This window comes from Panthera onca, chromosome C2 (genome assembly GCF_046562875.1).
Source record: "Panthera onca isolate mPanOnc1 chromosome C2, mPanOnc1 haplotype 2, whole genome shotgun sequence".
Classification (NCBI taxonomy): domain Eukaryota; kingdom Metazoa; phylum Chordata; class Mammalia; order Carnivora; family Felidae; genus Panthera; species Panthera onca.
In genome coordinates this window covers 17,758,770-17,778,907 of record NC_138347.1, presented here as the reverse complement: position 1 = coordinate 17,778,907, position 20,138 = coordinate 17,758,770, and the positions used below count along the sequence as shown (strand labels likewise).

The 20,138-nt window shown below is 43.1% G+C and overlaps 1 long non-coding RNA gene across 1 annotated transcript; it reads left to right on the top strand.

Moving 5' to 3' along the window:
• The first annotated feature begins 60 nt into the window (after positions 1 to 60).
• On the top strand, positions 61 to 6,006 carry LOC132683907 (uncharacterized). The gene is made up of 2 exons (XR_014138165.1): positions 61 to 1,867; positions 4,069 to 6,006. It is a non-coding gene; the product is annotated as an uncharacterized LOC132683907 (long non-coding RNA).
• The last annotated feature ends 14,132 nt before the right edge of the window (positions 6,007 to 20,138 follow it).

The following is a 20,138-nucleotide window of genomic DNA, read 5'->3' as shown; positions in this document are numbered from 1 at the left end:
CCTTCCTCAACGGACCCTGAGCTACAGGTGGTTTCCCCAGATCCTTGCTAAGAGGTGTGGTCGCTTTTTCAGGGAGTGGTTGGAGGTCCTCAGAGTGGCGGGGAACCCCGTGTGGGAAGCTCAGAATTGCCCAGCAATGGTGCCCAGTGCGTTGAGGACCCTCTGGAGTCAGTCATGGGGGAGGCGGGGTGATGCATATCCTGAGCATTAGCTCATGTGTATAAATGAAATGATCGCTTGGGGACCCTGGACCACCCAACAGCCCCTAGTGGATTCTGAAATACCTCCAGACTTGGCAGGAAATTGCTGTTGCTTAAGGCGCGTCATCCCCTTTTTATTCCACACCCCCTGGGTCTCTCAGTGGTCAGTTGCCCAAAGCCAATTCTACCAGTTGAATAGTTGGAGGGACCAGAGGTGTTCAGGATCAGGATAGATGGAAGCTGTCTTCTCTGTCCCTCCTCAAAACCTTGTGGTCCTTCGGTCTTAATAGAGAGCAAACTTTTTTTTTTTTCTCCTTCCAGTTTCACTGAAAAGTGAGCACCAATACTCGGCACTCAACACCATCTCTAAAACAACTTTGATTTACTAATGTTAACCATTTCATCATTGTTACTCCCAGAGGATCATTTTGCGAGATAAGCATTTTGGATGACAGTGGCTTGAACTTGTGAATTACAATTATTTGCCTTCACAGGCAGGAAATGTCTTATTTAGCACTTATGGGAATGCCAGCCGAATTTTCCTCTTAGTGAAAGTTTTGCTCCTCTTTCAAAAACACGGTATTTCTCATGTGAATCATGCCTCTGAACTTTATGCCTTTAAGCTTAATTACATAATGACATTTGTCCTCAGAGTATTCAAATGTTTAGAAGTATGTTGAAGAACAGGACAGGGCAGAGAAGGCTCCAAACAGGAGTATCAAGCACTAAATATTTATTAGAACCACATAGTCACAAAGAAAGGCACTGTAACGACAGCTTATAAATAGGATGAGTGGATTCTAACATAGTCAGGCGATTTCTACTTGGGGGTGATTTTAACTTTTCTGTGAAAGTAACTTGGATACTTTAGGAGGTTCGTTTGGTAATGCTTTTCAGATATTACCCTCGTGGATTAGGATGAAGTGCTAAGTTCCAGAGCAATGAATGTCTTGTCAGTCCAAGGAAGTCATTTGTCCTGGATGAAAGTAGTCCAAGTTGTTATTTTTCTTTTACAGTAGAAGGCTAAAATATATTAGCAGTCGTGCGTAGGTGGGCTAACTGCTACTTCAGTCTTTGATTATTCCAAAAATACCGTTGGATTTGTGCATTTTTAACCAGAACTTTTCGCTGCGTTGGTGGAGGACGTGATCACACCTGATAACGTAATTTTACATTTCCCAAAAGGGGAAGGAGACTTGCTCTGCCGGCCAGTGGGAAGTTACAGTTGAAATTTATCCTGGTGATCACCTAAGGCCGCTTCCTCCGGGTACCAAAGAGGAGCTGAGAGCAGAGACCAAAGCGATTGCCTGCGGTTAACAAGTCCACCGGTGGTCAGCTCTCCTGAATCCTGAAAACTTGACTTCTTCAGTTGGTGCTGAATCGACAGCACCCCTTAAAATCTATCCAGTTTCGCAAATGTCTGTCGAGGGCTGGCTACCAAGTGCTGTGTGAAGTTCTCCGGAGACACATAAACATGAATAAGCCATGATTGATGTTCAGAGAGGCTCGCGGCTCAGAGAGGAGCCAATTGTACCAGGAGCTGCTTGGACTACGGGCTGGAAAATGCAAATATGGCGGGAGAAAGGCAAGAGAGTAACTAACCCCTGCAGGTGCTCTGAGCTATGTATTTCCAGGACAGCTTCACTCCATAGGACTTGTGTATCCTTGTAAGTAGTATTTTCTCACATTTCCATTTGCTGACGTGTCATTTCCTCCCCTCCCCCATCTATGATTTTAATGGTAAGGGTGAGGAAATAAGTGACAATAAAATACTCCCCCTCTAGCCAAACACCTGCTCCTCACCTCCCGTGCAGGAGAATCACAGCCTCTCAACTCTGCGCAATAATTTTCCTTTCCCACACCCAGATTCCCTACCCCAGGCCTTACTGTATTTCAAGCTTCCTTAGTATCGTCTCCCTTTGGGGCCTGATGGTGGATGCGAGGAAGACAGCCTCTCCGTGGCTACTTAAGGCCCTTTATGCATGCCTTGAAGACTCTGGGCCAGCCCTTTCCTTGGGGGGGGGGGGCACTCAGCTTTTCAAGTTCTAGTTCTCAGAAGACATGCTTCAAAACCAGAGGTTATTTTTAGTCCTTTCGTGTTGTGCGATTAGGCAGTATGTGTCCTTTGGTGATGGCCTATTTCTCTTACCGTAATGCCTCCAGGTTCATCCGTGTTGTCACCTATAAAACAGTCAAACTCCTGGAATCAGAGAGTAGAGTGATGGTTGCCAGGGCCCAGGGAGAGGGGGAAATGGGGAGTACAGATTCAGTTCTGCTAGACAAATTCTAGAGATCTTCTGGACCACGTCGTGCCTACAGTTAACGATACTGTATCGTGCACTTAAAAATGTATTGAGGGTACATTCCGTGCTAAATGTTCTTACCACAAAGCAAAACAAAGCTAAAGATGACGCTGTAGGAATGTGGGAAGGAGTATATTTACTATACTAGCTTTGATTACGAATCCTAAGTGTTTAGAAGACGAAGCTATACCCGAACGGTCCTCTCCTTTTCCAGCCCTTTAACTCCGTCTCCAAATCCTCTTATATCTCAGGATGGTCTAACATGCATCTGGACCGGCCGATACACGTGCACAATCTCCCACACATTGAGCACACAAGGCACGTCAGCATGCCTGTGCGCCCACACACACGCTCACCCCTAACTCAGTGTCCCCTCTGTGCCGCACTGGCCTGTGCAGAGCAAGTTCTGATCTGATTAGTTACGCCAATTTCTCGTTGCCGCTCGCAAAGAAATCTTTCTTGCGTAGTAGAGATTTTTTTTCCAGCGAAGTTTGCTGCAATCCTGGTAAAGCTATTGTCTCTGCTACGTGCCTAGGACATATTACAGAACATTCTATCTGTTGTGATGGATAACATACACTTCAGGATCAGTTTGCTGAAAATAAAAAATAAGTTTTTGGAAAAATAGATTTTCCTTTTTCTTATTCACAGAAATTGTAAACTATAAAAAGTCTTCGAGTGAATAACGTACACGTGTATTATTTAAGACATACAGGTGCTATCTGTAAAGTGAAACCAACAAGTCAGTTTTTATGTTGACCAGCTGGGAAATGTTGTTTTAGCTTTTCTTACACAATTATGCGCATATTACTTACTTTTATGAGTTACTCCAGTTTTTTTTTTTTTTTTTTTTTTTTTTACCCCTTTATTTTCCGGAAATCATCTTGAAATCAAACCTTACTGGAAACACATGGAAAATCAGGAATTTCCAGCCTACAGTAATTTGAAACATTTGAGGTCTTTATTTTTCCCTTCATGGAGGCAAATTGAAGAAAAAATTTCAAATTCCTTAATGAGTAGTAATTGTAGTAGGTAGGAGTTGTTGTTCTATAGCAACAATTAATTGTTGTTGTTGTTTTTTAATTCAGGTTTCATGGTAACAACACCTTGCTCAAGCTCCAGAATATTACAGTCTTCTTTGAAAGGATTCGATCTCTCCATGTTAAATGTATTTACCTTATTCTGGTCAGTAAAGTAAGAAGAGGAAATTAGTCTAAACAAAGTTGATAGACACCAATTGGTTACTGTTTCACTCCCCACTGGGCAGGAAGGAAATGCACAAGGTGACTGTGGAGTCAACAAGCTTTCCTCCCGCTCACCATGCTGAGGTCACTGCAAGTTGCTTAGATGATTTAAGAAAGACACTCAGTATCCTTTTTTTCATGGCTGTCCATAGGCTAATACATATCTCTCTAACACACATCTTTCCCAGTCAGGTACTAATAGATGGAAAAGCAGATGATCCTACACGCAGATAGGTGTTCAGATGAAGGCACTGAAGTTTTTAGTTACTTTCTTTTACTTAGGAGGTGATGCTCATCCTATACCTCTCTTTCTGTCTCCAGAATCATTTTGGAAACATGAAATGAGACTGCCTGAATGACGATTTGATTCTACATCGCAGGAAGAACCCTTCCTGTCAATCACCATCAACTCAACTGAGCCTCCCAAAGTGGCTGAAACACTCCAGTCCCAGCAAGATTGCTACATCTGGGGGGGTGGGGGGGGGGTGGGGAGGACGCTTGGGTAGCTCAGTTGGTTAATTTTGGCTCTGGTCATGATCTCTTGCTTGTGAGTTCAAGCCCCGCATGGGATTCTCTCTCTCTCTCCCTCTCTCTCTCTCTCTTTGCCCCTCCCCTGAGCATGTTCTCTCTGTCTCTCTAAATAAAGAAATACATATAAAAATAAAAGATTGCTACCTCTGATTGCTGAAAATAGGAGCAGATGAGCCTCAGGCAGCAGAAGAGACAGGGAAGTAGAGACTGATTGATTTATCTAGTTCAGGGAACTGTTCCTTGACCACATTTTCCTGCATTCTTCCCAAAAGCTAGACTCCTGCTTTTGTTTTTCTCCTTTCAGGATCTTCTTCCAACCCATCTATACCCTTTCCAGTCTAGGTAAGTGATGAAACCATGATTCCCTTTGTCCTTCAGGAATGGGGGACATCAAATTTTTAGAGACCAGATCTGGGTAGGAAAGGATAAAGTTGCCACTCAGTAAGACTCAAACCTGTGTTTTAAATCATCCTGTCAAGGGGAGTCCTCACCAGATCTGCCCACAAAGGTTATCACATCCTTGACGGCCCATGTCAGCTGAAGCCCAGATGATTCAGGGGACTCTGTTGAGTGATACCTGAAAGGTTTCTTTTTGACTCATTACTTTAGAATTATTTACCAGTCGTTGGATGTGAATTACTGAACACACATTGACATGTGATTGTGTAATCTCTAGCCTGGTTCTCTGCATCTCAGATCTTCATTTATTTCTGCCACTGCGTCGATCAAGTTGTCATCATTTCATTACACCTGGTAGTGTATGAGGTGGCGTTCTTTGAGGAAAGTTGTTTGAGGAAAACGGTGCATATTAAAACTGAAAAGACTGGAGGCACTTTCAGAGGGAAACTGTCAGTCGGGTATGGCACAGAGAAAGCCTCTCGGGTGTATTCCACAGATAAACTCTATGGAACCTGCAGAAAATTTAAAAATGACTTAAAAAAATCGCTGATGGAGGGTTAAACAGCAGACGATCCCGTGGCCTCTCTCTTAGCTCCCAGCCAAACAGATTACCCTCCAAGAAATGCACAACAATGTCTTGAGACTATGAGGTGTCTTGGAGTTTTATTTTTCCTTCGCCGCATTTGATTGTAAACCTTGTTTTCCTTTGATCACTGACAAGTCTCACGGCTGGGTCCCTCCTACACAAGTCAATTTTGGCATGCTGAATGTAGTTCAGTGTCTCAGAATTATTCTTGTCTTTCCCCCTTCCTTCCACACTCTTTCCCTTTTCCCTGCCCTCCCTCCCTTCTCTTTCTTTTTATTTTTTTGATGTTTATTTATTTTGAGAGCAAGAGATCGGGGAAGGGAAAGAGAGAGAGGGTGAGGGAGAGACAATCCCAACCAGGCTCCTTGTTGTCAGTGCAGAGCCCGATATGGGGCTCTAACCCTCAAACCATGAGATCATGACCTGAGCTGAAATCAAGAGTCAGATGCTTAACCCACTGAGCCACCCAGGTGCCCCCTCCCTCTCTTTCTTTATGTCCCGCTTCTCCACTGGAATGCATGCTCCATGAAAACACCAACCTTGCTTGTCCTTGTCACTGGTGTAACTCCAGTTTCTAGCCAGGAACAGGCACCTGGAGGCATGAGTAGACATGTGCGCTCTACAAAATATGTATGCTAATTATTTTTTAAAGTCTGTTTGCACGTGTTCACTGAAATTCGTCTGACACCCTTCTTAACCATCTTCTCTCTAATAATAAAGCCCTGTCTTTTCTGAGAAACCCATGGCACGTGTCTGAATGATGAGGATCTTCTTCCTGCCCCCTTCCCACAAGCCTGGGCACTGGATACCCAACCTGGCAGCTCAGAGCACCCACACACATGGCCATCGCGGTTTGTTCCAGAAAGAGCTCTGCCCATTGGAGTCCCATGGGGGACATCTGCCCTAGTCATCAGCCAAATGTACTCTTTCTCCATGATCCGAAGATACAAGGACCAGGCACGAGAAAGAGAAATCTAATTGCTATCATAAACACCCATAAATTCTCCATGGTTTCACACAATTGAAGTTTACTCTAACCGTTGTAATCAACACCTTCAAATTCCCAGTGCTTTTGCACAATCACATTGTAGTCCTTACTCATATCCTATTTCATTGTGGGTCGATGGCAGGTGGAGTTCTACTGCTCCATGCAAGCATTCAGAAATTCAAGCTCGTTCCATGCTGCAATCCTACCCAGTCTCCATCTGTTGTCTCCAAGGCTGACTTAGAAATGGAAGGAAGAGAGAATAAGAGGGCCGCCCCTCTTATCTGCTTCTGCCTCTAAGTAGTGTCGTTCATTGCTTGCAGTCCCTTGGCAGAAGTAGCCATGTGGTCCCATCCAGATGTCAGGGGAAGGCGGGAGCTGGGGAATGGAAACAGGTATGAGCCCAAGAGGAAAGGGGGAGAATAAACGCCTAGCCAGAGATGCCATCGAATGGTAGAAGGCGAAGAAGGAAGCCAAGCGGTAGAAAGGAGAACAAGAGAGAGAGAAAAGAGAGAGAAGATAATGCCATCAGAACCCTTGAATCCGGCGAGGTCATTAAAATCTTGATTTTTGTTTACTTTCATTAGGAATTCTGTCACCTGAAGGAGAATCTGTATTCACACACTTCTGTTTCCTCACGTTCTGTCCAGTCCCCAGCTCAATGCTTTACATACAGTAGGCGGTCTAAACATTTTCTGAATTGAAAATAGTAAGATCGCATAGCCAGTATTATTATATTGGTCTGATGTTAGCGATCAGGCTCATCCCATTATCCCCGAGAACTGTAGTCTCAAGTAACTAATACGTGTGCACCCCTGGTTCTATTAGTGTTTTTTGTTTTGTTTTGTTTTGTTTCGTTTTTGTTTCTCTGATTCTGATCTGTGTTACCTGTGCATGTCTCATGCTGGTCTCGATCAAAATTGCCCACACCCTCTATCCCAGCCGATACGCCAGTTGCAGAACTTTCACATTGAGGATTAGTTAAACCTGACTTCAACTGTATTTCTGTTATTCTAGGTCTGTCACATCCTAGTCCGCACCGCAAATGTTTGCCAAATCTTACAACATAAGGGTACGCACACCCCTCTGAGGTGTGCTCTGAAGGGATGCTTGACTCACCTGCCCCTTCTCTGTGCCTGACCCTGGGGTGTGGGGAGATGCCGATCGTGTGGCTCGTAGAAGTTAGAGCAAACCGCCAGAGGTCCGCATTGTGACAAAAGTCTTCTGCCAAACTGTGATGCAGAAGGGTGGCTGAAAATGTACTCGGTGCTAGCCTTCTGTATGGTTGAGCACACCCTCAAAAAAAAAAAGAAAAGAAAAAAAAAGAGAACTGTTTTAAAACAAAAACAAAAAGACAGCAACGAGCCAAACCCCCAAGCTCATATCCCAGTCTAGGCATGATCTGTGATCCTGGGAAAGTTATTTAGGCTTTTGGGATAAATAGACACCTATTTCCTCATTGCAAGAGAGGAAATCTTGTAACACATACCTCCCTAAGTTTTTATGAAGGTTTAGAGTTTAAATATGTATGAAGTGCCTGGTACATGGCAAATAAATATGATTACAATGACGATTGATATTGTTATTAGTTGTGCGTTAGTTTTAACTGTTTTGTGTTCACTTAAACTTTGGCTCAAAGAGTATATCTCTGACTTTGCCCTGATGGGAAGTGTTGGACGAGAACTGTGAGAGCTGAGAAGAGTAACGATATCGAAGACATTCATTCCAGGCGCTAAAGTTGAAGAAAAGCCTGATGCAAAGTGGAAACTCCAAAAGGGTTCAGAGAGATACATCTTCTCATGCTCCTTACCTCTGGTGTCTGCGTGAACCATAAAGATGAATCTGAAACAATCAATGTGGGGCGCCTGGGTGGCTCAGTTGGTTAAGCGACCGGCTCTTGATCGTGGCTCAGGCTGTGATCTTGTGGTTCATGAGATCGAGCCCCAAGTGGGGCTCTGCCCTGAGCGTGGAGCCTTCTTGGGATTCTCTCTCTCTCTCTCTCTCTCTCTCTCTCTCTTTCTCTTCTCTCTCAAAATAAATACAAACTTAAAAATAATAAAATAAAGCAAACCAATGTAATTTTCTCATCCATGTCCTCTTGTGTTTATATTCCCTGACAGTATTAAAGTTGCTGCTGTGCTTGTCCCTTTGTCCCTCCTGACGTGCGCCATACTGTCTGTCACAGAGTGTGAGGACTGTTACCGCTGCACGTGCCTCCAGCACCCAGGCCACGTCAGACCTGTGCTTAATTGATTTCAGTGGAATCATTCAATCCCACAGGAGTTAAGTGAAGAGAGACAAAGCAAAAACCAACAAACAAAAATGTAATTCTTGTTTCTTCTTCACGATCTCGGCCTGAGTTGAAGGAAAAGAGAAAGCATTATAATTTATGAAGATAATCATGACTCTAGCTCAGTTTAATGGCAGCTTTTGCGTTCTAGACCCTGAATCCAGAAGGGAATTCAGGTGGCAGCAGTATGGTGTCATTGTTGGTCCTTGAGGGAAGACTCCATGACCCTTGCCTTTCCCACCACATGATGTAACATATCACCCCCTCAGACCCTTACGATGAGTGGGTATGGTATTGACATTTCCAATCACTGGGTGGTTCCCTGAAAAACTTAATGTGTATAGTATACAGCAATTTGTAATTTGAAATGGGCCACCCTATGCAGTTGTCTGGCATTTCTGGTTCTCGGTTTTGTTTATTTTGTTTCGAATAGTCATTATCACGCAACAGGCAACTAACGTAAAGATACCGAGCAAAAACTAAAACCCCAACTCCTTGTTTCTTCGAAAGAAACCATCTGAAACCTCACAATGCGACCTTGTCTGCAAATAAGGTTGTGGCAGATAGAATTAGTTAAGATGAGGTCGTATGCATTAGGCTAGGCCCTAAATGCAGTGACTGATGTCCTAATAAAACACGCATATGGACACACACAGGAAGACGGCCGTCTGGAGATGAAACAGAGATTGGGGGGACGCAGAAGCTATAAACCAAAGAAGGTCCAAGGAGTGCTGGGGGCCACTAGAAGCTGGGAAGAGGCAAAGAAGGATTCTCTCCTAGTGCCTCCAGTGGGAGTGTGGCCTTGCTGACACCTTGATTTTGGACTTCCAGCTTCCAGAATGCGAGCGAATAAATTTCTGTTGCTTTAAGCCAAGCAAACAAAACAAATCTACAACCACAACTTTTTTGTTTTTAATTTCTTTTTAACGTTTATTTATTTTTGAGAGACAGAGAGAGACAGAGTGTGAGCAGTGGAGGGGCAGAGAGAGAGAGGGAGACCCAGAATTCGGAGCAGGCTCCAGGCTCTGAGCCGTCAGCACAGAGCCCGATGTGGGGCTCGAACCCACGAACCGCGAGATCGTGACCTGAGCTGAAGTCAGAGGCTTAACTGACTGAGTCACCCAGGGGCCCCACAACCGCACAACTGTTTTGCTCAAAGGAGGTGAACTGTTCTTGGTGGTGGTGGGAGTGACAAGAACATAAATAAGTTGTACTTTAAGACAGAAAATAAAATGGATGCACTGACAGGAGAATCCAGCGATGGCTCAGATCTACCACGTGAACAGTTTCACTCACGCAACCCGGAGGTAGAAGAAAAGGAGGTGGATGGAAAGGCACCTCCAGGCCGGTTCCTGCCATGCAGAGTTTCCTCACCAGTGAGACAAACATCCGAAAACGTTGCAAGATGGCAAAATGTGTTGCCATGCACGCAAAGCACAAGGCAGGAAATTGCCAACAAACGGAGGTTGAAGAGAAAGACAAGGGTGCAAACTTTTCTACAAAGCTACAGGTGGTGAAGGCAAGACGCAGGCAATTGGATTAAGCGCTCCTGGAGTAAATATGTTGGTTCGCAACTTCCCGACGCATTGTATCTTTTGCCACATGTGAAGTCAACAAATGCATTACTTGACTCATTGCCCCGCAAGTGTTTTGAAGAGAAGCTTTCAGAAGAAATAATACGCTCAATAAGGAAAATACTTTCCCAAATATTCCTCCACGAGATGGGTAAGAAAACATGAGAATTTAAGGAAGCCAAGGGTAAGCTGACTCATCTACTTTTGTGGCGATGTAGCATATTTTGGGATTAAGACTCACTTGTTTTCCTGTTCTGTCATTTCCCAACCTTAAGGGACTTGAATAAGAACTCCTTGAATGTTTATTGACATTCCATTAAAAAGAGTATAAGTCATAGCCAAACTCTTTTATTTTTTTTCCTTCTAAAATGTCCCTAAGTACTTTGCGCTAAGGTAGTATTTTAAAAGGAGTGCATTCTCAATATTTTCTTGACCTATCTATATATTGGGATGCTTTCTCTTTCTTAATATTTCTGTGGAAACAGGGAAAAATAAATTTCCACCCTCTATGAAGTGGTCCGTCTCAGATATTTTGGAGCCCTTGAAAAATTACTGAGAACCTCCAAAAATCTGGTTTATGAGCAGTCCTCAATATGTGGTTAGGTCTACTAATAGTGATGATAATAGGAACGAGACCTTAAAAAATAAATATTTGTTGATGTATTCACTAACAACAACAATAAACCGATTCCATGTTTATTTAGGTAATATATTGTTTATGAAACATAGCTGTATTTTCCAAAATGAAAAATCCTTAGTAAAGTGAGTGGTATTGTTTTATATTTTTGCAAATCTTTCTACCCAAGATGGTTGGATTCTCATATCTGCTTCTGTATTCAATCACTGTAACATCACGTGTCATATACGCTTTGGAAAACTCCACTGCAATGTCTTTATATTATTGGAAAAATCAGTTTGATTTGGGGGATTTCCTGAGAGGGTTTGAGAAACCCTAGGGACTTGGTACACTTCATGACGTGGGAGCTTCTGGAAATGCAGTATCTCAGGCCTGGCCTCGGACCGGCGGATCTGCATTTTCAGTAACTCTCCACATACTTGACATACTCATTAAGTTGAGTAATGTGCTGTGCTTGGATATAAATGGAAAGAAACTGTTGCTCTCTTTACATCTCTTACTGACTTCTCCCCAGGGAAAAAGAGAGGCTCAGCTAATTGGGAAATGAAAAAGAAAACTGGTTTGACCAATCTGTACTGGTCAGATTTCCCAGGTGGGAATAGTGAATATGGTAAAGATCATTAAACGTGTAGGACCTTTTTTTTTTTTAAATTTTTTTTTTTAATTTTTTTTTCAACGTTTTTTATTTTATTTTTGGGACAGACAGAGACAGAGCATGAACGGGGGAGGGTCAGAGAGAGAGGAAGACACAGAATCGGAAAAGGCTCCAGGCTCCGAGCCATCAGCCCAGAGCCTGACGCGGGGCTCGAACTCACGGACCGCGAGATCGTGACCTGGCTGAAGTCGGACGCTTAACCGACTGCGCCACCCAGGCGCCCCCCCTTTTTTTTTTTTTTTTTTTTTTTTTTTAAAGGAACAGAGTTCTCTGTGCTCCCAGTTGTATTCAGCAAGGCTGGTAAATATCTTGTTTGTCACTCTTCCTAAAAGTAGGTCCAAAAGACTAACCTAGGAAGTCGGAAGGATACAGATCCAAGTTCAAACCATGTTCCGGTTAAGCTGTGCCAATTATATGTTGATTCTTATCAAACTCTCTGGCATATTTCTCAGCTCGTTCAGAAAGGGATGGTTGTGATAATTTATTACTTAATCGTGTCTTCAGACACAACAAATGCTGAATCTCGTGCACAAATCTTTAAAACAATTTTTTTAATGTTTATTTATTTTTGACAGAGAGAGCGAGCGTGCGAGAGAGAACAAGCAGGAGAGGGGCAGAGAAGGAGAAACAGAATCCTAAGCAGGCTCCAGGCTCCCAGCTGTCGGTACAGAGCCTGACGTGGGGCTCGAACTCAAGGACTGTGAGATCACGACCTGAGCTGAGGTCAGAGGCTTAACCGACCGAGCCACTCAGGCACTCCTCTTCTGTACACATCTTAGTTCAGTACGTGTGCCCAGTATGGAGATATGCTGCTGCTATGGAAGATGAAGTGATAGTCCAGAACTTAGTATTTGCTCAATTATGCTTTTTCTTTAGAAAAATACGCTGTATGTATTTTTATCGATTTAGGGAGTGTTGTCTTTAGCAAGGTGTTCAGACTTAGCCTCAAGGCAGCACACAAAGCTTATGTGAGTTACACTTACGAGTGTGTAAACTTACACTAAGTTTATACTTACACCTGTTTACATCCCTGTGTTCAAAATGTAACAAAGATGGATAAGATAAAATAGAAGAAGAGAAACAGGCGTTTTCTAAAGGAGATCTCTTTGGATCAGAAACAGACATTCCGAGTCATAAAGTCATAGGCTTTCCGGACTCTGGGACCGGTGGGCAGTGGCATTTAGGACTCTGGCCCTCTAATGGATAGACGCCTGGAGTCAGCCTCGCTAGCTGAAGCCTCAACTTAAATCCTCTACCTTGCGTGTCTAGATCATGATGTTGGGCTTAAAAAGGGGCACCTAGCTGGTATTTGCAGCAAGGGTTTGTAGTAAGCTGTGGCCCGGGTTAGTTGTAAAACTAAGCTCAGACATCAGAAATGGAGCCAGGGAACGTAGTGAATTTGTGATTATGTCTGTGATGTCCCCACTGTCTCCTCTGGCAAGAACACTGGAGTGTGCAATACCAGGGTGTTAGAACTAATGATCACTAGGCAGGGATGGGTAAACAGAGGAAGTAAAAGAAAGAGCTAACCAACAAAACCTCCTTATCTAAACGTGTGGGCGACATATACCCAGAAATCGAATGTTAAAAGGTACCGCCCACAAAATCAACAGTCAAAATTGGAATATAATTTCAGGGGAAAGGGATTTCGTGGAATCAGCAGATTACAACTTCAAAGTTTCGGAGGTCATTTGAAGAGACAGATGAAGAAATCATTTCTATCTCGGAGAACAGGATATTATAAAACAGCATGAAGGTGCAGTAGAAAAAGAAGAGGTAAGCGTAAAAGAGAACAAAATAGAAATACTGAAAAGAAAAAAATACGGTTTTTAAAATATAAAACGATTATTCTGTGCGTGGCTCTGACTGACGATACGGAGAGACCCAGGCCGTTGAAAAATAGTTTTAACAATACGGTTCCTCCAGAAACGACAGGCCCAGCGTGGGTGTGCAGGGGACGCCGGGGGAGGTAACAGGTGTTGGTCAGAGAGCAGAAACAGGTGATGGCAGGCACTTAGACCTTCCCTGCTGTTTCCACAGCAAGGTAAGACAGGGGCAGGGTAAAGGGTTTAGGATTATCTAGTGTGGATATTTCGCCAGGGCTATAGGTGACGTCCCTGGATGCCTGATACGTGGCCCTGGGATGAATGATTAAGGCAGAGGAATCCTGTTCACTATAGTGCCTGAGCCCGAGAAAGGAGGTATGGAGTGGGCTTGAATATCAAAGTCTAGTCCCAGGATGGGCAGTGCCTCCCTAGTCAGAAGGATAATTTTCTTTTTAAGACGCCAGAACAGGGGCGCCTGGGTGGCGCAGTCGGTTAAGCGTCCGACTTCAGCCAGGTCACGATCTCCCGGTCCGTGGGTTCGAGCCTCGCGTCAGGATCTGGGCTGATGGCTCGGAGCCTGGAGCCTGTTTCCGATTCTGTGTCTCCCTCTCTCTCTGCCCCTCCCCCGTTCATGCTCTGTCTCTCTCTGTCCCAAAAATAAATAAAAAACGTTGAAAAAAAAAATTAAAAAAAAAAAAAAAAAGACGCCAGAACATCATAATATACAGAAAATAGCAATATATCCACATACTCTGCATACAGTTGAAGACAGGGACTTGGAGGACAGTACTGAAGATTGAATTCATCCAGGGTGCTTCTGTTTTAGTCCATTTGGGCTGCTCCAACCCAAAATACTACAGACCAGGTGGCTGGTAACCAACAAATACTTATTTCTTGCAGTTCTGGAAGCTGGAAGTCCAAGATCAGGGTGCCGGCAACATGTAAGGGTCCTCTCCTCAGTGGCCAAAAGAAAGGGGAGTTTATTTATTTTTTTTTTTTTTAATTTTTGAGACAGAGAGAGACAAAGCATGAACGGGGGAGGGTCAGAGAGAGGGAGACACAGAATCCGAAACAGGCTCCAGGCTCTGAGCTGTCAGCACAGAGCCCGACGTGGGGCTTGAACTCACGGACCGCGAGATCATGACCTGAGCCAAAGTTGGCCGCTTAACCGACTGAGCCACCCAGGCGCCCAAGAAAGGGGAGTTTATAAGGAGTGCCAGAACCTTTTGAGGGAAACAGAAATGTAAGTATAAAATAAAATATGAGAGAAAATGAAGGCTGATTCAGGCCCGAATGGAGACAGGGAGAGTGAGCTTGTGCAGCTTTCATAGTGAGGAGAGAAGAAAGAAAAAAATTGTCCGGTAATGTGTGGCAGTACCCAAGTAGGATTTAAGTTTAATGTTAAAAAGAGAGAAATTTTAAGTCGGGGGGTAATTGGAGGAGGGGGGTCAAAAGGCACAAACTTCCCTTTATAAGATAAACAAGCATTAGGGCCGTGATGTACAACATGATGACTAGAGCTAACTCTTGCGTGATGTTAGGAGAAGAACCTAAAAGTTCTCATCACAAGAAGAAATCTTTTTTTCTTTTCCTTTTATTGTATCTATACGAGATGATGGGTGGAGACTCAACCTACTGTTGTCATTTCACAGTATTTGTAAATCAGACCGTCGCGCTATTTTGTACTTACAGGGTGATGTATGTAGGTCAGTTACCAATAAAACTGGAGAGAGAGGGAGAGAGAGATTGATTGTCTTGGCTAAGCTGAAGGGAAAGAGGAAATAAACGGATTTTGCGGATGGTGGTGGCGTTTGGTTTAAATTATAGCGATGGCGGTTGAATTAAAGTTCGAATGCCTGTACATGGGACAGCGCTCAAGCTAGCGTAGGGTTTTCTAGTATGGTTTATACGTGAAGCTAAAGGGGTATACCTCCTATTTTATTGTGTAGTGTAATCCACAGTGCGGTAAAAAAGGCGGAACCTATGTATCGCGTTGGCCACGGGAAGCCTCACCCCCCAGATCCCAGTCTCTTCCAAAGAGAGAGCTTAGAAGAGATGCTTTGACCAGATACAGGAGTGGGGCAAAGGGAATTCTTAGAAAGTACTGCAAGCCAGAGTCGGGGGGTGGGGGGAACCTATGCATTTTGCATCAGAGCTATCACTCTTTCCCAGAGTTTTCTCATGCTCTAACAAATTCCAGGAGGCACTTGTTTTAAAGGGGTGGTTCCTCCCTTACACTGATTTGACTTACAATGAGTCACATGCTGAGTGTTCTGCCCACGACTCAGGGCCCTGGCAGGAGGCCACTCAGTCCATCAGTGACACTGTCTGTTTTCTGACATGAACCCGTGCTTGAGACTTCAGATGGCCTCCGGCAGCTTGCACAGCTCCATTTGCCTGAGCGCTCTTGGGTTCTCGGTCTCAAACATTCCCTATCAATAAGCAATAATAATCACGTAGGATAGACGATTCGTGCAAATATTCTCTCTTTTTAACCAACAGGTGCCAACGACCAAATATTTACCGAGCACTTACTGCGGGACAGTCACTATAGCAGTCATTTTGCATTGACGAACGTGTTTAATCCCTTGAGAAATTTATGACAAGGACATCATGAATTTCAGTTTGCATATATCAACATGTTAAAGCTTGGAAATGGTGCGTGACTTGGGCAAAGCCAAAGAGTGGTGAGGCCGAGCAGGAACTTATCCAAGTCTCCTGCCTCCAAAGCTTGTTCTTTATTATATAATATTGTTCCTCCTCAGAAGGTAACTTAGTTGCTAACTTTTATCCACCAAGCATTTCTACCTGTTATATTTTCATTATACTAAGTATGTTAGTGTATCTAGTTACTGCATCATTCAAATTTATTAACTTCTCTATACCGTTAAAACTTTTACAGTGCACGGCAAATAAATTTATGATTTAATGAGAGTTGTTTTTTTTTAATTTTTTTTTTTAATGTTTATTTTTGGGACAGAGAGAGAGCATGAACGGGGGAGGGTCAGAGAGAGGGAGACACAGAATCTGAAACAGGCTTCAGGCTCCGAGCTGTCAGCCCAGAGCCCGACGTGGGGCTCGAACCCACGGACCGTGAGATCGTGACCTGAGCCGAAGTTGGACGCTTAGCCGACTGAGCCACCCAGGCGCCCCAATGAGAGACAGTTTTAATAGAGAAACTGTGGTCATTTTATGAAAGAAAATTGGACATCAGGATGTTGATTAGGAAATATTTCTTTTTTTTTCAATATATGAAGTTTATTGTCAAATTGGTTTCCATACAACACCCAGTGCTCATCCCAAAAGGTGCCCTCCTCAGTACCCATCACCCACCCTCCCCTCCCTCCCACCCCCCATCATCCCTCAGTAGGCAATATTTCTTTATTACAACATCGTACCTATGGGAAAACCAAAGTTAACTGGGATCATTTCATTTATAGCCCAAATGATGAGCTGTACATTTAAGGACCGTCTTAGAATGGTCCAGGAAAAGAATAGAATGGATGGCAAAGTCTTTGAAAGAGAAATTTTGTCTTCATTTTTGGTTCTTGGGTATAGATGATGTGATATTGACCTACAATCAAAGACTCAGAAATCTAGCCAATTCCTTGTGCCTCGAGGCTGTCCTTGTCAAGGACAACTCTTGCTGATTTTGATGGCTTATCTGTCATTCCCAGGTGTGAATGAACTGTCTTCTGAGATCAGATTAACTGTCTACCAAGGAACCTTACTTGGGAGATTCTTACTACCTTGGTGAATTTTCCTGGTCTAAGATTGGATGAGATTGGACTTTTCATTTCCCTAGAGCACCCACTTTTAAGTGCTGAAAACCCTCTTTGATACGTAATTTCTTTGGCAAATTACATTTACTGATAAAGCCAGCAACTCCTTCAGTCCAGGAAAACATTTCTGTCGCCTCTCCTGTGTTCAGTCCAATAACAGGTCCAGCAAGAGGGTAATTTCTTGTCCTGGCTACTGAAGTATGAGTTAATATATACAAACAGAAACATGTACTCTCCTCTCTTCCACTACTGAGTTAGTTCTTTTGCAAACACTGGAAATGTTTTCTAAAATAGAATAAGATACCAAAGAATTTATTCTGTGTGAGAATTTATCGGCAAACTTTATGAATTATGTAACATTTAAAAATATTGAGAAAAAACACGGTAAAATTATCACCCAGACTAACATCTTAATAGTAAGGCAAGTATAATTTTTGTGCATTTTTTTTCCAGCCTTTCATTTTATCATTTTATCAATTTTAGTTTTTATTGTATAGGCTTTTAAATGAATATTAAAAGGCTTGGACTTAGAAAATAGTATTCCCATGCCTCCACATCTACTAGCTCTGTTCTTCAGAAGCAGCTATTTAAAAACGTTTAGGGGCGCCTGGGTGGCTCAGTTGGTTAAGCGTCCGACTTCGGCTCAGATCACGATCTCAGGGTCCGTGGGTTCGAGCCCCGCATCGGGCTCTGGGCTGATGGCTCAGAGCCTGGAGCCTGCTTCCGATTCTGTGTCTCCCGCTCTCTCTGACCCTCCCCCGTTCATGCTCTGTCTCTCTCTGTCTCAAAAATAAATAAACTTAAAAAAAAAAATTTTTAAAACGTTTAGCGCTTTCTTTTGAAATTGACTTCCATGTTGATAGGTGGTCAGCTAATCATGATTTGCCAATTTTGATCATCACCCAATGACTTCTTACAGTTGCTAAAGATTGATCTCTTTAAAAAAAAATTTTTTTGGTAACTTTTTTTATTTGTTTCTAAAGAAAGACAGAGAGAGACACAGAATGAATGGGGGAGGAGCAGAGAGAGAGAAGGAGACACAGAATCCAAAGCAGGCTCCAGGCTCTGAGCTGTCAGCACAGAGCCCGATGCGGGCCTTGAACTCACAGACTGTGAGATCATGACCTGAGCCGAAGTCGGACGCTCAACCCACTGAGCCACCCGGGTGCCCCAATGTATACCTTGGTTAAAAATAAATCAATACGTTTCGGCATCCCGAGTTAATTGAGTATGCTTTCTTTAGTTATGTCCTTTAAACCAACTAAAGGCAACATCCATAAATATGCTGAACTTTGATTGTAATAGAAAAATGACATTTTTTCTCAGAGGGCTAAATCTGGGTGAAACCCACCAAAAACATAAGCTTTGTTTGATTATTTGAGGTACTGTGTTTCTGAAGCAGCGTGCTGTGCTAGGAATAGCTTGGCATCGGGGTTGAAGAGTCACATGCTTGGTTTGAATCTCCATTCTGCCAGGTAAATTTCCTCATCTATTAAAATTTCCAAAATAATATTTTCCTCATCCATTAAAACGAGAAAATTACCCGTTTCCATATCTATTAAAGTAACATTTCTCTTCAGCAGTATTGGGTGGAAGAGAAGTTATTTTTACGTAGTACCAGGTATTTTGGAGGCCTTTAACGATTAGAAATCTCCCTGATGCAGAATTACAGAATAACAATGCTGTGGAGCACCTCCCAAGAGGATATGAAGTTTAAACTCTGCTCAGGATATCCATGGGACCATTTTTACATCCGTGAAAATGAACCATTCTCAATGCAAGAAGGATGCCAAGAACCAATGTATATACCAGGTACCTAATTCTGGCCATGGAAAGTTTCTCTGTTATTTGTTTATCTTCTTTTCAACCAAGACATCAAACTTGAGAGATGTTTGCATGTGGTCGTGACTATCATTGGCCTGGGAAGCATTGGACATTCCCTGATTATCAATATAAAAGAATCGCCATGCCCCTAGACTAAGAATAATCCTGGATTTCAGGCAAAAAAGAAAATAATCATTGTGTATTGTATACTGCCTTCTTATAGTCCGGCACAATTGCATCATAGGTGGGGATAAAAAGAGGAATATTATGGCTTATTTCCTAGACTGGTATTCTTTTAACATGTGTTTGGACAACATATACATGTAATCAGTATCTCACTGTATCTAAACATGTATCAAAGTTTTTACTGTGCAAGAATTACTAAATGACAGATGAAGCTTCATGCGAACGTCTATGGTAAGTTTGCTCCTGGAATTTTAATAAAGTGCAATGCTAAGTGTGCCTCATTATCTAGCAGCCATAAACATAGGAGAATGTCCATATCTGTAGATCACTGTACATTTTTCTATAGCGGTACAGTCTAAAAAATGCATATTAAAGGAGAAGATTCATATGGGACGTGATTTACATTTAAAGCCAAAACTTCTCAAAGTCAACCAATCGTTAAAATGTGGCCAAGGTGGGGCGCCTGGGTGGCTCAATCGGTTAAGTGTCCGACTTCCGCTCAGGTCATGATTTCACAGGTTGTGAGTTCGAGCCCCGCGTCAGGCTCTGTGCTGACAGCTCAGAGCCTGGAGCCTGCTTCCGATTCTGTGTCTCCCTCTCTCTCTGCTCCTCCCCTGCTTGGGCTCCGCCTATGTCTCTTTCTCTCTCAAAAATAAACATTAAAGAAAATTTTAAATGTTGACAAGTTGCATTTGTGCTCAAGGAGATAGAACATTCTTATCGACAGCTGATTTACCTCTTGTTTTAACAACCGTTCACGCTTTTCAGCTCGCCTGTCTAATCTACATACAGCCTCTTCACCTGCTATCTACTCCTTTCCACACTGCCAACCCACCCCAAAATCAAAACGAAATAAACCCAAAAAAGTACGCACTGTCTGAATGACTCCTTTCCCTCCTCCCCCTTCTCCTACTGCTTGACCTTCTTCAGGTGCTGGAATCACCCCAAGCTGAACATCACTAGCCCGGAGGCTGGACAAAGTAGGTGAACAGTAAATATTTATTAAATGAAGAAACGAATTGTGTAAACAGGCCACAAGCACCCCCATCTTTCTTTTTTCAGGTCGTAGCACTGGCTTCCATTCAATCTGTGGCAGAAAAAAGAAAAGAAAAGAAA